The sequence below is a fragment of the Lissotriton vulgaris genome, chromosome 7 (genome assembly GCF_964263255.1).
Source record: "Lissotriton vulgaris chromosome 7, aLisVul1.2, whole genome shotgun sequence".
In the NCBI taxonomy this organism is placed as follows: Eukaryota; Metazoa; Chordata; class Amphibia; order Caudata; family Salamandridae; genus Lissotriton; species Lissotriton vulgaris.
The window spans coordinates 694,029,050-694,045,399 of record NC_141695.1 but is presented as its reverse complement, the minus strand read 5'-3'; positions in this window follow the sequence as shown (position 1 = coordinate 694,045,399).

Below are 16,350 nucleotides of genomic sequence, written 5' to 3'. Positions count from 1 at the left end.
TGGAGGATGGGCGTGGCTGAATTCATTTCTGTTGTTCACTTACAGCACCACTACTTGAGGTCGAGCTGGAAAGAGGTCCATGCCGGCCCTTCTGACTAAAAAAGATGGAAGCTGTAGGTCGTGTTGGTGTTGTAGTTAACGGTGGTGGTAGCCATTCGGGATAGGGTCAAAATGTGTGTCTGCTGCATTCCCGCTGGGGCTGGAGTGACGGCTGTGATGACTGGGTCATCGTCAGACTGTTCATCAGCAGCAGAAAACACCACTTCTTGTGCGTCGCATTACCCATAAGTCGAAGCTTTGCGGGAGCCTTCCTTTTAGGCTTAGCTACCTTTGTCGGCTCATGGCGTGACTCACTCTCAAACTGCATGGCTGGGTTACATTCACGATCTAGGTCATCAGAATGAAGGGGCTTGAAGAAGAACGTGTAGTAGTAGTAGTATCCCTCCTTGACCTTTTTCTTGCTGGAGATCTGGAAGACATTGGATAATCATCATCAGGAGGAGTGGCTTCCTCGGATGATACCTCCTCTTGAATATCAATTTCCTGATGTGCCCCTACTTCTGGAGGAACAAGCGTTGTAGGCAGTTGTGCCGCTCCATGAACCTCTAGTTGCACCTCTCCATGCACCTGTCCATGCGCCTCTCCTTGCGGCCCTACTTGCGCCTCTCCTTGCGGCTCTACTTGCGCCTCTCCTTGTGGCTCTACTTGCGCCTCTCCTTTCGGCTCTACTTGCTCCTCTCCTTGTGGCTCTACTTGCGCCTCTCCTTGCGGCTCTACTTGCGCCTCTCCTTGCCCATGTACTTGCGCTTGTACTAGTTGCACCTGTGTTTGTGGCTGTGGTTGTTGAACACTCGTCAGCTGAGTTACACCCGGCGTTGATTGGATGGTACTTTCTTGTGATGAACCAAGATCACTGGTCGATGGTGATTGAACAACCAAAGTGGCTGCCGCAGCAGCACTCATGTTCTTGGACCTAAGTTGACGTGGTGGCACTGAGCTCAATGAAGCGGAGGTGCTGCTTCCAGCTTGGTCCCCGGCGGACACCGCTGCTGCTGCAGGCGTCGTTTTTGTTCCCAAAAATGGTGTCGGTGGGCACACCAGTCTCCTTGGTAGGTGGTGCCACTTGCTTCTTCTGCTCATCCTTACTGGCAGTGGCACTGGTAACTTTTTTCGCTGAGGCGCTACGGCCAACTTTCTTTGGGGCCATCTTCTTGAGATGTCAGAACAGCAGGCCGCAGTTGCACGAGTTGCAGAGTTGTGTTGTCTGTGGCCACACGTGACGTCACGTGACGTTGTGCTGCACACACCGCTGCAGGACTTCTTCCTGGCACTGGTGGTTCTCTTGTGCACCTAAAAGCAAAGGAAGCCCGAGGGACATCAGTTATACCCCCCAAAAAGTCGAAAAACACTCAAAAATCACCACAATCCCATGCCATCCATGCCCTCAAAGATGTTTATATTCAAGACACCCCACAGAAAGACTAGGCCCATGCACCACTGAGTACCCCTGGGCATAATGGTTGAAAGCAAGGCAAACTGGGTGCAGGCCTGAGCACACTGCCTGGCTTCAAAATGGCCACTTGACCCCCACCACATGGCCAGGCCCTGCCTGTACCAGGCCTCAAAATGGCCCCCACCCACATGGCCAGGCCCCAGCAACACCCCAGAAATTCGAAAAACACACAAAAATCACCACAATCCCATGCCATCCATGCCCTCAATGATGTTTAAATTCAAGACACCCCACAGAAAGACTAGGCCTATGCACCACTGAGTACCCCTGGGCATAATGGTTGAAAGCAAGGCAAACTGGGTGCAGGCCTGAGCACACTGCCTGGCTTCAAAATGGCCCCTCGACCCCCACCACATGGCCAGGCCCTGCCTGTACCAGGCCTCAAAATGGCCCCCACCCACATGGCCAGGCCCCAACAACACCCCAAAAAGTCGAAAAACACTCAAAAATCACCACAATCCAATGCCATCCATGCCCTCAATTATGTTTAAATTCAAGACACCCCATAGAAAGACTAGGTCCATGCACCACTCACTACACCTGGGCCTACTGGCTAGTGAGGCTTTACAGTTACCCAAAATTTAAAAAAAAAACAACATATAACAGTGAGCTAAAATTCAATGACAGAAATGAGAATTAAGTTTAAAAAAATCACAGAAACAGTTGTATCATGCACACATGACTAACCCTGGGTCTACTGGATACTGTGGCTACCCACCACAATATATATTTTGTTAAAGTTGTGAAAAAAGTTTTAGAACTGTAGTTGCCTCAACTGCAATGCCCCAAACAAACAACACCAACTTACTTGTAAAATCTCAAGTCCAAAAGTGATCCAAACTCCAAAGTCCAAAAGGTCCTCAAATACAAATATCCAGCAGCAGTCACAAAAAGTAATCCTTCCAGCTCCACAGCCAAATGAAAAGTGACCAGGACATGGACAATTTCTTTTTTTTCTGTGTATAGCTGGAATTTAATGAAGGTCCAACCAACTGCATGTCTATATCTGTGTATAGCAGGACATTGACAAAGCACTGGGAGGTGCCTGCTGGACAGGAACAGGAACAGGAAATTGGAGACTCTGGGGCACTTCCTTCCTCCCACCCCACCCCAAAACATTGACTCCTGCACCAAAAAGTGCAGCCAAATGTCAATCTGAGGAGTTATTCTGATCAAAATCATCATTTTCACAAGGTTTATGCTTCCTGTGGTGGATTTCTTGTGCAGAATTGCAATTTTTGCAATTTCGCGAACTCGAGCTGTTCAAATCTCCCGCCGGAAGTCAGCTGCGCGCCGCATCTACGTGTTCGGCATTGTTTACTCCAGCAATGCGTGATCGTGGGCCTTTATGACGTACTCGCGTTGTCAAACTCTCGCTGTGCAAGATGGCAAGCCGCAATAACGTAATTGCGTTCGAATAACTCTTGCGCGATCACGCAGCAAGATCGAAATGGCGCAGCACACGCAAAACCGGGAGAAAAACAACTCTGTGGACTCAGAATCACGGTAAATCATCGCCGCGCGTGCGATATTGTATTTTTCAAGCACGACCAAGCAAAATAATTCGTAACTTGTGAATTTGCGGATTATTGGGTAAATTCGCGCGATTCGCGGATCGCAAAATCGTCAAAAATCCGCAATTTCACCCACAAAATGGATTTTACGCCCACGCTTACTGCTTATACAATTCTCAATGAGTCTGGTTAAACTGTAAGTGGTGAGTTAGTTGAACCTTCTGACTAGTTAAAGCTCTATTTAATGGGCTAATAGATTACATTTGAGGTGATCTACTCATTTTACCCCTAAGCACTCCAACCACATTGTTGGTTTTTCACCCAATTGAGCCACAGGTGCAGGAAAAGCATAGAGAAAAGTACGTGGTAGTTCATAAATGTCAAAAAAGATTTTAAACATCCTTGGTTATTGACTCCAGGAGTATAGCAGTCTGGTAATGTTCAATAAGTTAAGTAAATATCCTGGGGAGGCTAAAGCCAGTGTTTAATAAAATGTAGACCATGGCAAATTCACTATAGAGAAGCTAGAATTAAAATTGGGTTACACTGTATCAAGTTTCAGCTTACAACTCCCAGGTAAAGGTGCACCACTTTTGAGCTTCAATGCTGGCTCTAAGAGGGAATAAGTGTTGAACAAGGTTGAAGACTGCAAGCGGCAGAAGATCATCGCTATGGATAGCTGGTGAAGCAGGAGATTGTTTGCCCCAGTGAGGCTAAGGTGCATCTTGACATATCTTGGACAGTTGTCACGCTGCAAGTTGCACTGGCACAGCCCGCTCTTGACTGAATCAGGTCCCTCATTCATATGCCGACCACAACAAGCTGTTTAGGTGGACTCCCAACAGGCACGCTGCTACCTTTCCCTCATACCGCCTACTCAGCAGTAAAGGAAGGTGTCCAAGCAGAAGACGTGTTGTGATCTGAACAGGGGGAGCACAGAATTCCGGCATGAGAGAACACAAGCCCAGCCAGCCACTTTTGTTTCACCAAGAGGAGAAATAACGCTGGGAGTCCAGCTACACTTTACAATCGACTAGCAAAGCCACAATGTCAATAACACTTCATTGGATAAGCAGACGGCTTTCTTACTTAATGTAGTCTCCCTGTGAACAACGTTAACAAATAATTTCAATGAGTGAGGACTTTTGGTCATCGATTAGTATCCAAATGTGGGAAAAGATATATGGGAGAATAATTAAATCTAAACTTGATTTGTGATTAAGATATACACTGCAACAAAGTGTGTTTGGAATATACTGGTTACTGTTTAAAATAGTAGAGTTGGGATTGTCTGCTTCAAAGAATTGTTAAAACTATTATTTAGTCCTTGGTACTATTTTTGCGGTAATCCAGGTGTACTGTTATTCAATTAGGTCTATATCTTGTGTATAGTGTGGACATGCGTGTCCCGTTTCTTGAGAATTGCATAACCTGTATTACCTTCAATGTGCTGTGAAGAATGATGTGGCTTCAAGTGTAATTATGGAAGCTCAACCCCACCTCTGGCTAATACTTTCCTGTTTTGTATATGAATAAGGAAAAAAGATCTCAGTATATGGGTGAGTAGACCCTACATATGCATGTCCTATGATACATGTGGTTTGTCCTATTGAATTTAGATAGGTTGACAAACCACCCATGACAATTTACAACAGTGTTCACAGGGCACTCTTTGTAGTCCTGATGAAAGCCCTGGACCGAATGGGCCTTTGATAATGGGGGTGAAACATGTTGACTAAAGAAAGAAGGTGTAGGGCCATTACATTACTTAACTAATCCCTCACCTCCGATCTTATCTATACCTGAACGCCCATTATTAAATGGATATCTGAGTTTTTCAAGTTATTTTTAACTCCTATAAGACTCCGGTACAGAAAATATCCAAAGTGTTCCCTGAAATATGGTCGAACCCAGACAGTTTTTTTAGGCACCAGGATAAGATCTGATGATTAAGCATGACAATCTTAGGGTTTCCCGATGCAGGATTTCCATCCTTTTCTATTCATGAGTATGAGATACCTTTTTTCTGTTGCAGTAATAATCAGGGAGACTGCATACCGTATCCTTACAAACGTTCCTCTCCCCCTCGCGAAAAGTGGTTTGTGAGCCACTTACCCTGGTTATTGTGTCTGCTGATGTTATTGACATACAAAGGATGCCTCAGTCTGGTAGATCTATTTTGAGGACTGTACTGGTTGAAGATATATATATATTTTTTTTACTGAGTTTATTATAGCGCAAACTTGACTCAAAGGTATCGGGTATCAGACGCTTTACACGAGCACCAGTTGCGTTACATGGGGACCCATTAACTTTTGTTAGGCACGGGGAGATTAAGTGATATGCCCAGAATCACAGGATGTTGCCCGTCCTTGCTGAGACTCGAACCCCGTTCCCCAGATTTGAGGTCGACCGCTCTTAGCCGTTAGGTCAACTCCTCTCCCCAATGTTATTGAGATTTACACAGCACACAGTTAATCAAAGAGTGTCCTGGCGCTAAACAGACATAACGGCAACTGCAGCAATGACTTATGCAGATTGTCTAAAAAGGCATGTCTTTAATTTTTTCTTGACGGTGGGGCGATCAAATGTAGTGCGTAGCTCCAAAGGAAGTTTGTTCCATATCACCGGCCCCAGATAGGAAAAGGATCTGCTGCTTTTTCTGAGATGGCAGATTTTAGGAACTTTAACCAAATGTTCAGAAGAAGAACGTCAAGTTCTGGACGGAACTTAGTCATAGATTCTCTCCCCGAGATAGCCAGCACCTGAGCCAGGCAGAGCTTTGTGAACCAGGACCATGGATTTAAACTGGATCCTTTTTTATGGGAAGCCAGTGGAGGGCCTTCAGATGAGAGGACATAAGTGTTCTCAGGGGATATTAAGAACAAACCGGGCTTCCGAGTTCTGTACCACCTGAAGTCTGCCAAGGAGGTACTGCGGGAGACCTAGTTAGAGAGAGTTTGCATAGTCTAATTTAGAAGTTATTAGTGCTTCGATTACCATTCTCTGGGAACACTGACAAAAGGGTCAGGAATTTGTTCTGCATCAGTTAGCATCCCAAAGCAAGAACCTGTATCTGTGGTTGAAAGGAGAGGGCACTATAAAATTGAATGCCGAAGTTCTTTATTGAGCCCTGTTGAAGGGCCAGGGGGGAGCGTCCTTCAGCCAGAAGGATCTCCATAAGTCTGATGCAGATGAACCAAAGATCATAAATTCTGCCTTGTCCGGGTTGCATTTTAATTTATTAATGCCCAACCACTGGACACCTTAGAGAGGCAGTTTTTAATATCCTCCCCGGCAAACTCTATTCCCTTTCCACAGGAGAAGAGAAGCTGGGTGTCATCTGCATAGGAAACTACTTTAGCTCCTAAAGACTCTGCCAATACACCTAACGGCGTAAGGTAAACATTGACCAAAGTAAGGCTTAAATCCAAGCCTTGAGGTACACGGACCGTCAATTTGCAAACTTTGGAAGAGAAAGGAAGCATCCATACCTCTTGGCTTCTTCCGTCCAAAAAAGAGGAAAGCCAATTCAGAGCAATATTCTTAATCTTGGTTGCATAGAGGCGATCAAGGATTCTTCGATGGGGGACAGTATTGAAGGCCACCGTTATGTTATGTTATGTTATGTTAATTAATTTGTAAAGCGCATCTGTTACCCGAAAGTGTCCTGGCGCTATCTGCTATCTATAGCGGAAGTGGGTTGCTGGATCAAAGAGAGGTTCTAAAACAACCAGGTTTTTAGCATTTTTCAGAAGAGGAGTAATTCAGTACAGCTCCTCAGATGAATGGGGAGCTGGTTCCAAAGTCTTGCTGCACCTACCACAAAGCTCTTACCACCCCACCGAGCCTTTTTCACTGGTGGTACTCTTGCTAATTTTTGAGCTGATGAGCGCAAAGTTCTAGATGGTAAATACCATTAAAATTGGTCCTGAAGATAGTGTGGACCCTGATTATGAAGTGACCTGAAGACAAGGCACAAAGATTTTAAATATATCCGTTGTCTCACCGGTAACCAGTGAAGTTTACGAATCTCACTAGAGATGGGGGAAAATTTAGGTAAGACGGAAATCAGTCTGGCAGCTGTATTCTGCAGCAGCTGAAGCCTCCGCAACAGCCTCTCTTGGATGTTTAGATAGAGGCTGTTGCAATAATCAAGTCTTGACATAACAAGTGCCGTGACCACCGTCTGCCGACTCTCCTTGGGCAAGAAAGGGAGAATTTTCTTAGTGGTTCTGATGGTGAACATCGTAGAAGAAACCACAGCATTAATTTGTTTCCTCATATCAAGTCTCTCATCCAGATAAACACCCAGGTTTTTCACCTGTGTGGAGGGAACAGGTAGAGGTCCCAGGGAGTCTGGCCAGCATTTTGGGGTCCAAATATTAATGTCATTACCAAATAGGATGACCTCAGTCTTGTCTGAGTTTAATTTCAGACAATTACTGGCCATCCAAGATCCAACTGCTTCCATACAATCGTGTAACTTGTGACTAACCGCCCCTTCTAGTCCGGGAAGGAGGGATACCACTATCTGCGTATCATCCGCATAAGATGTAAGCTGGAACCCGAAATATCTTATCAATGGGGCCAGGGATGATAGATACACATTGAATAAAGTTGGACTTAGTGATGAGCCCTGAGGGACCCCACAAGGCAGATGAAAAGGAGTTCAGCAGAAGTCTCCAAGGGCTACTATCTGCCTACCCGCAGCAAGGAAAGATTTTAAAACCTTCCAGGCAGAATTTTTTACTCCGCAGGCTGACAAATGGTCCATCAAAAGAGCTTGATGGACCGTGTCGAACGCTGCGGAGAGGTCAAGCATAATCATTGCTGCTTTACCCCCCTGATCTAGCGTTTTCCTAATCTCATCAGTAGATTTTATGAGAGCAGTTTCTGTTCTATGACCCTCCCGAAAGCCATATTGTGAACAGTCAAGTACCTCAGCCTCATACAGGTAGCTGCTCAGATGTCTATTTATCCATTTTTCCAGCATTTTTGCTGGGAATGGTAGGCGAGAGATAGGCCTGAAATTACGGACATCTGTAGAATCCAGATTTGTTTTTTTAAGCAGCGGAATCAAGGAAGCCGTCTTCCAATATACTGGGAAACTGCCCTCCCCCAGTACCCTATTAAAAAGGGGAGTCAGTGCTGATGTAATTACATGAGGAATCAGTTTGGCTATTTTGACAGGACAGGGGTCATAAGGAGAGCCAGATTTCAAATTTTGCAAAATTGTAGCCGTATCAGTGTTAGCCATAGCAGGGAATTCCATTAATGCATGTTGTGTTTGCGGGGTTAGATTTATGCCCCTATCTAATTCATAAGAGACACCATTTTGGCATTAATGAAACTTGAAAAAAATAACTTCGACTTTGTCTAAGAAATGCTTAGCAATTTTGTCACATAGTTCCTGACTCTCTACTACTTTTGACGAATGAGGATTGGCCAGTTGACAGACAATTTTAAAGAGTTCCTTTTGCTGAGTTTTCAGCTAATTTAATTTGGCTTGCGAAGTACTCTTGCTTAGCTGTAAGCAACAATTGCTTATATGCCCGTATACTAACTTTATGTTTAATTTTGTCCTCTGCCTTATAGCCCTTCCTCCATTCCCGTTCAGAGTATTTGTAAATGCATTTCTGAGCCTTTAAATTAGGGGTATACCAAGGGGCAGAAGGGTAGGTCCTTTTACCGTCAAAACGCTTTTTGGGGGCGAGCTTATCACAAGCTTCGTTTATCCAATCATTAAAACTAGTGATAGCTGTATCCACCTTGCCCCCTAGATAGGTAGATTCCAGGAGGTCTGACAGTTCCTTAGCTTCAATCTTATTCCATGCGCATGAATAGCTAGCTTTTGTGGCTGCTTTCGCCTTATTCGGATTCTCTACGCCGGCTATCTCAAATAGAATGGCCGAATGATCCGACCAAACTACCGGGTACACATCCATCACCGATAGCTGTGAGTAGTTTGAAAAAAATCCCATCAAGCGTATGTCCCGCTGTGTGGGTGGCTCCTTTAACTATTTGTAGAAGGTCAAGTCAATTCATTAGATCAAGTAGTTCCTTTGTATCTGAATCTACAGGGTCTTCCAGATGGAAGTTAAAGTCGCCCAATATGGAGAAGGATCTGTCGCTTATACCTTCCTCCATCAGATTACACACTAAGTCGGTAAAAGGTTTCCGCGGTCCTGGTGGCCGATATTGCAAAACTCCCCTAAAATTTTCCTTACCGTTAAGTCCAACATGATCAAGATGGCCTTTCCTCCTATGTCCAGGACGCCTCTTACACATTTCACAACTTCTAGTAGTGCAGTTTCAGTATTGAAATGGGGCCTAAAGCCTGACTGGCTATGGTGTAGGAGATTGTTCTCTTCCAAAAATCGCGACAGTTGGGAGTTGACAGATTTTTCCAATATTTTTGAGAAAACTGGGAGAAGGGAGGTATGTCTATAATTAGCCTGTGTTTTGGGGCCCATTGTGGGTTTTTTAAGTAACTGTAGGATTTTTGCACTTTTTGAATGTGCCGGAATCTTGCCAGATTGCAAAGAGGTCAGTCCTTAATTATTGCTTGTGAAGACGCTTGTTTTTATCTTTCTGCATTCTCCGTATACCCGCATACCTGCAGGTTAAAATGTTAACCATTGGAACCTTGTTCCTCCCCTGTTTCTAAAATTGTAAAAATTGTGCTGTGCTTTTGGCAACATTTTTATTTTTGCGATTCTCTCTGTAATCCGGGTGGACGGCACCCTTTAAACATGGCGCCCTCCTCTTCTTGCTCCTAAACGCGGGTTAGAGAAAGGACTCTGCCGGCTTCCAGGACGCCCCTCCCGCGCTGACCGGATGCAAGCGCGCAGCGAGGTCAGTCCTTAATTTTTGCTTGTGAAGACGCTTGTTTTTAACTTTCTGCATTCTCGGTATACCCGCATACCTGCACGTTAAAATTTTAACCATTGGAACCTTGTTCCTCCCCTGTTTCTAAAATTGTAAAAATTGTGCTGTGCTTTTGGCAACATTTTTATTTTTGCAATTCTCTCTGTAATCAGGGTGGACTGTACCCTTTAAACATGGCGCCCTCCTCTTCTCGCTCCTAAATGCGGGTTAGAGGAAGGACTCTGCCGGCTTCCAGGACACCTCTTCCGCGCTGACCGGCCGCTATTTAAACGACCGGGTGCAAGCGTGCAGCGAGGTCAGTCCTTAATTATTGCTTGTGAAGACGCTTGTTTTTAACTTTCTGCATTCTCCGTATACCCGCATACCTGCACGTTAAAATGTTAACCATTGGAACCTTGTTCCTCCCCTGTTTCTAAAATTGTAAAAATTGTGCTGTGCTTTTGGCAACATTTTTATTTTTGCGATTCTCTCTGTAATCCGGGTGGACGGCACCCTTTAAACATGGCGCCCTCCTCTTCTTGCTCCTAAACGCGGGTTAGAGAAAGGACTCTGCCGGCTTCCAGGACGCCCCTCCCGCGCTGACCGGATGCAAGCGCGCAGCGAGGTCAGTCCTTAATTTTTGCTTGTGAAGACGCTTGTTTTTAACTTTCTGCATTCTCGGTATACCCGCATACCTGCACGTTAAAATTTTAACCATTGGAACCTTGTTCCTCCCCTGTTTCTAAAATTGTAAAAATTGTGCTGTGCTTTTGGCAACATTTTTATTTTTGCAATTCTCTCTGTAATCAGGGTGGACTGTACCCTTTAAACATGGCGCCCTCCTCTTCTCGCTCCTAAATGCGGGTTAGAGGAAGGACTCTGCCGGCTTCCAGGACACTTCTTCCGCGCTGACCGACCGCTATTTAAACGACCGGGTGCAAGCGTGCAGCGAGGTCAGTCCTTAATTATTGCTTGTGAAGACGCTTGTTTTTAACTTTCTGCATTCTCCGTATACCCGCATACCTGCACGTTAAAATTTTAACCATTGGAACCTTGTTCCTCCCCTGTTTCTAAAATTGTAAAAATTGTGCTGTGCTTTTAGCAACATTTTTATTTTTGCGATTCTCTCTGTAATCAGGGTGGACTGCACCCTTTAAACATGGCGCCCTCCTCTTTTCGCTCCTAAACGCGAGTTAGAGGAAGGACTCTGCCGGCTTCCAGGACGCCTCTCCCACGCAGACCGGCCACTTTTTAAACGACTGGATGCAAGTGCACGGCGCGCGCGGCTAGCGGGCGCGCCAATGGAGCGCCAGAGGCAAGCCCGTCTGCGCCCGTCCGCGCCCAGCGTCCAGAAACTTTGCTCAAGGTGAGGCTGAAATATACAGCCCACTCTCGTATTCAGCTAATGACTTACGCCGGATTAGAGGTAATCCTTCTACCTGTTTGCCTCTTGACCTTTTAGCCACAGACTAAGTGAAATGTTTATATTGTAATTTTGCATTTAGCCATGACATTGTTAAATGTTATATGGATCCCCTTATACATAATGTGCCTTCTGTGGTACCAATTCCATCCTGCAAGTTCTGGAGCATCAACTGCCGCTCTTTGTCAAAAAATAGAGATCACATCTTTGATCTACTAAACTCTGCTCAGCCAGATGCTCTGTTTTTAACAAAAACCTGGCTTAACACTAGTTCTGGGCCGGATGTTGCTAGTGCCCTGCCACCTGGCTATGCTATTGCCGGAAGAGATAGAGACACTGGGAAAGGAGGCGGGATTGCGATAATTTTTAAGGTCACTTATTTCTGTCAATTGGAAGCCCTTCCATTTCCTGATTGTGAAGCCGCCTTGTTCAAACTAGCGGTCTCTCCCCAACTGACACTATCGGGAATGCTTATTTACCGCCCCCCCCGACAAACCCACCCAGTGGCTATCATCGTTTGCCGAGCGAGTAGCTCCATTTGCCTTGAAGTCAGCCAATTTTACTATCTTGGGGGATTTGAACCTCCATTTAGAAGACACCCGAAATAGTTTAAGTAAAATGTTTTTATCTGACTGTGAGGCCATTAATTTAACCTTACGCAATCAAGGTCGTACACATCAGGCTGGTCACTTACTTGATCCTATTATTTCTAATATCTCGCTTCATTGCAGTGTCCCTGCTCTTCCCCTTGACTGGTCGGATCATTTTGCCATTCATTTTAGTCTGGCTGCAGAAAGCGCTAAGTAATCGACTTTTCCTGGTGCTGTGGGTAGCTATAGAGCATGGACCAAGCTGAATATCCCTACGTTTAATGCCTCACTTTCTGCTACTCGCCCAGACACTAAACTTATGTGTTTTTCTTTGAACCGGGAAGTATCCCGTTGGCTGACCTCTAATATTAATCATCACCTGCCTTTATGCTCTAGACGATCCAATACACATCTTCCTCCTGCTCCATGGTATTCGAACGATCTGAAAAGACTGAAGTCCGAATGTAAACATCAGGAGAGATCCTGGAGAAAAACATATGCCTTCATTTAAGCGACAAACTGATTTACAGATCAGCGCTCAGGCAGTATCATCGTGCCTGTAGAAAAGCGAAAGCCATCTATGTTTCGGAATCCATTAACAGCGCCACAAACCGTCCGAGAGCTCTTTTTTCAATGGTAAAGAAATTAGCAGGCTCTAACACCTCTCCCACCCCTCCTATTCTGGGGGAAATCCAATGCAACAAAATTGCCGACTTTTTTATATCTAAAGTCGAAACGATCTATAACTCTCACTCATCCGCTCATTCTCGGACACATCCTGAGCCTCCCTCTTTGGGAGAACATGGATCCCCATCTCCTGTGGTACAGATCTCTGAGTGGCCCTTGTTAGATCGTTTCTCGATTGCTTGGACAAGGTGAACTCAGGCTCTCCTCTGGACCCAATTCCTATTGATTTCCTCCGACAGTTATCTCCTGACCTACTCTTGGTCATTCAAGAGCTCCTGAATTCTTCATTACGGGAATTTACTGTCCCTGAAGAGTGGAAGAGAGCTATGGTGGTCTCACTTTTAAAAAAACCTGGCGCAGACCCCAAGACGCTTTCGAATTTCCGGCCTATCTCTTTGCTGCCTATGTTTTCAAAGATCTTGGAGAGGCATATCAACATACATCTTATCTCTAACATGTGGAGACTACAGGATTCTTACACCAGTCCCAGTCGGGGTTTCGCACCCATTTCTCCACAGAGACCACCCTCTTGGGGGTTACCGAGAACTTGCGTTCTCGCTTTGATCAGGGCGAAACCACGGCGCTTATTCTTCTAGATTTAAGCGCTGCATTTGACACGGTTTTGCACCCTGTCCTTCTGAAAGCACTGAAGGCGGCTGGGGTGGTCGGACCTGCATTGGCTTGGTTGGCCTCTATTCTGAGTTTTCGATCATTTCAGGTTGTTTCTTCCAACTTTTCTTCTTCCGTCCAATCGTCTGCGCATGGGGTGCCTCAGGGGTCCTCACTGAGCCCTATGCTCTTTAATATCTATGTGAGGCCCCTAGCTACCATCGTGGAAAATGCTGGTCTTTCCCTTTACTCATACGCAGACGATACTCAAATTATCTTCTCTCTTTCTTCGGCCAAGCTGTGTTCCCCGTCCGCTCTCAAACAGGGTCTTAGTCGAGTGGCAGAGTGGATGCAGACGAACCTCTTAAAACTGAACGGGGACAAGACGGAGGTGGTTATTTTGGGCAAGCATAAACATCTTTGGGGCCCCCAACATTGGCCCCCGGAAATGGGCCCTCGACCCCTTCCTGTTGCGCAGGTACGAAACCTTGGTTTTGTTTTGGATGATTCGCTCTCCATGCGGCAACAAGTGGTTAGAGTGGCAGCCACCTGTTTTACCACCTTAGGGTGGCTTTGAAAAATCCTCTGGATGCTCCCTGACTCTACCAAGCGCACTGTAGTCCAGGCCCTGGTCATCTCTCGCCTGGACTATGGCAATGTGCTTTACCTTGGAGGAACTCAGGAGATCCAGAGGAAACTCCAGCTTGTTCAAAACTCTGCTGCCCGTCTCTTATGCAAGGTCCCATGGAGATCCTCCATCTTTCCATATCTCAAAGACTTACACTGGCTCCGCATTGAAAGCCAAGCCAAATGTAATGCCCTTTGCTTTATGTATAAGATTAAGCAGGGGTCAGCACCGGCCTATCTCCAGTCTCTCGTCCAACAATATGTTCCTTCCCGTCCTCTCAGATCTTCATCTCAAGGGAATTATTTGATTCCACGTTTTAAATTGATGAGAATGGGTGGACGCTCCTTCTCCTGTCTGGCTCCAAAACTGTGGAATTCTCTTCCAGCTGCATAGAAATTTGAACCATCCTTGACGAAATTTCACAGAGACCTGAAGACCTGGCTCTTCCCCCAATGATAACTTTGGACTCACTTTTGTGTTACCTCTTGCGGCGCCAGAAGACCCCATTGTGGGTAGCTGTGCGCCTTATAAATGCAATTATAAATAAATAAATACATAAATATTTACAATCAGGTTAATAACCAGGGCTACTTTAGCCCACATTGAGAGAGGGCAAGGGTCGGAAGGGGATCCTCTAGAGATAAGGATCTGAAATTAGCAAGTGTTGGTCTCCACTTGATAGGTGTGGGAACCTTTACTCTCTCAGGATAGATTCCTGCTGATTGTACATCTGAGAATAGATTTGCCTGAATGGTGGAGATTTTATCGTGAAAAAAATAATTCCACTGAATCACACCATTCTGGCAAAGGTTGGCAATCTCTAGAGATGACCCTGGGCTCAAAAGGGTTTTAAAAATTGTAAGGATTTCTTTGGATTTATTACGTGCATCAGCAATCTTGTTCTCAAAGAAAACTTGTTGGGCTATATATGGTAAAGGGAAGTTGTAGGATACAAGGCTCTAATTTAGTTTTAGATTAGGGTTAAATGCAATAGGGCTATTTATTTTATTTAGGGATTTAGTTATTTATAAATATGTATGGATGTGTGATGTGTTTATGAATGTGCGTAAAGGGGAGGTATGAGTGCGATGTTTATATTTGAGCGGTAGTCTCACAAGCGTGTGGTAAGTGTTGTATGGGAGGGTAAGGAATGTTGGTATTACACGTTACTCTTTCAGTTGCTCCTACGGTTGTATTTATTTGTGATAAAGCTATATTCATTCATGGGCGTGGCTTGCGCGCCACTGCGTGATGGCGGTGGTTGCTTGAGCTTCGTGGCAACAGCGGCTGTCGGGACGATTTTGGGATCCCTGTAGACGTCGCTTGCATTCCGGAATCGGCACATGAGTGGCGGAATGTGCCGTGAAGACTTTGCCAGCTGAATTTCTCGACGGAGATGACACAAACTTGATTTTCCTCCGTCTGACAGTCCAGTGCATTGGATTTCGTGAGCGGCCGCCATTTTGTTTTCTGGTGGCACCGCTCGCGTTTCTCTCCTCAGAACTGGTGGCAGTTCAACGGAACTTGCGCATTATGCTACTCTGAGGAGACATTTTACCTATTTTCACTTCTATGGGCTCAAAAGTGACTCTTCTTGCTACCAGGTACCTATATATGGCGCTGTGGTCTTTGTGATGCTGTGACTGACATTTTTGGCCTCTTATTGCTACCTTACTATGGACTTTTGACCAAATAATACGCTTGAGCTGCTTCATTTGTTATATCTCTCCTTGGGGGAGTGGCAAGTTTCTTTTATTTCAAGGCTCCTTCGAACTTCTACATGGCTTCATTGTCCTCATTGATATCTATTCGCCTACGTGTGTTTTAATGCCACGCTTTTAATCAGTGCCTGCTTTTCTTAAATTATTTCACAAATGTATTGTTCCTTGTGAGCCCTCCATTGCTTTTTTGATATTTTTTGGCCCTCTTTTGTTCTGTATTTCTTTACAAATTGTGATATTGGGCTTTTATTGCGGTATCAACTTATGGCTGACAACATGGGTCCCCCTCCCACTATTAAAGACTCTAAAGGTGCTCTGAAGAGGTCCAAGCAAACCTCTCCTACCCCAGAGTCATATCAGAAGGACCCCGCTACTACGTTGGACACTATTTTATCTCGGCTCAATACTGTGCATGATATTGCACAATCTACCAAGACTAACACGGATTTATTGCAAGTTGAGGTGGCAGCTATCAGAAATGATTTCAAAGCTTTATCTATTAGTGTCCCCACTGCACAGACTCGTATTAGTGGTGTTGAAGACACTGCGCATCAGCATTCTAAATCTCTTCAGCAAATGGAACGCTCTTTGGCGGCTCTGCGGAGCAACCTTACGGAGCAGGAAGATCGCAACCGTAGGAGCAATCTGTGAATTTTTGGTCTACCTGAAGATGCGGAGAAGACGGCCTCCTCAATGATTGACTTTTTATATCAATGGATTCCCTCTACCTTACAAATTTCATTTCAGAAAGATTTTGAAATTGAAAGAGCTCATCGAGTGCCTACTTTTCGACCT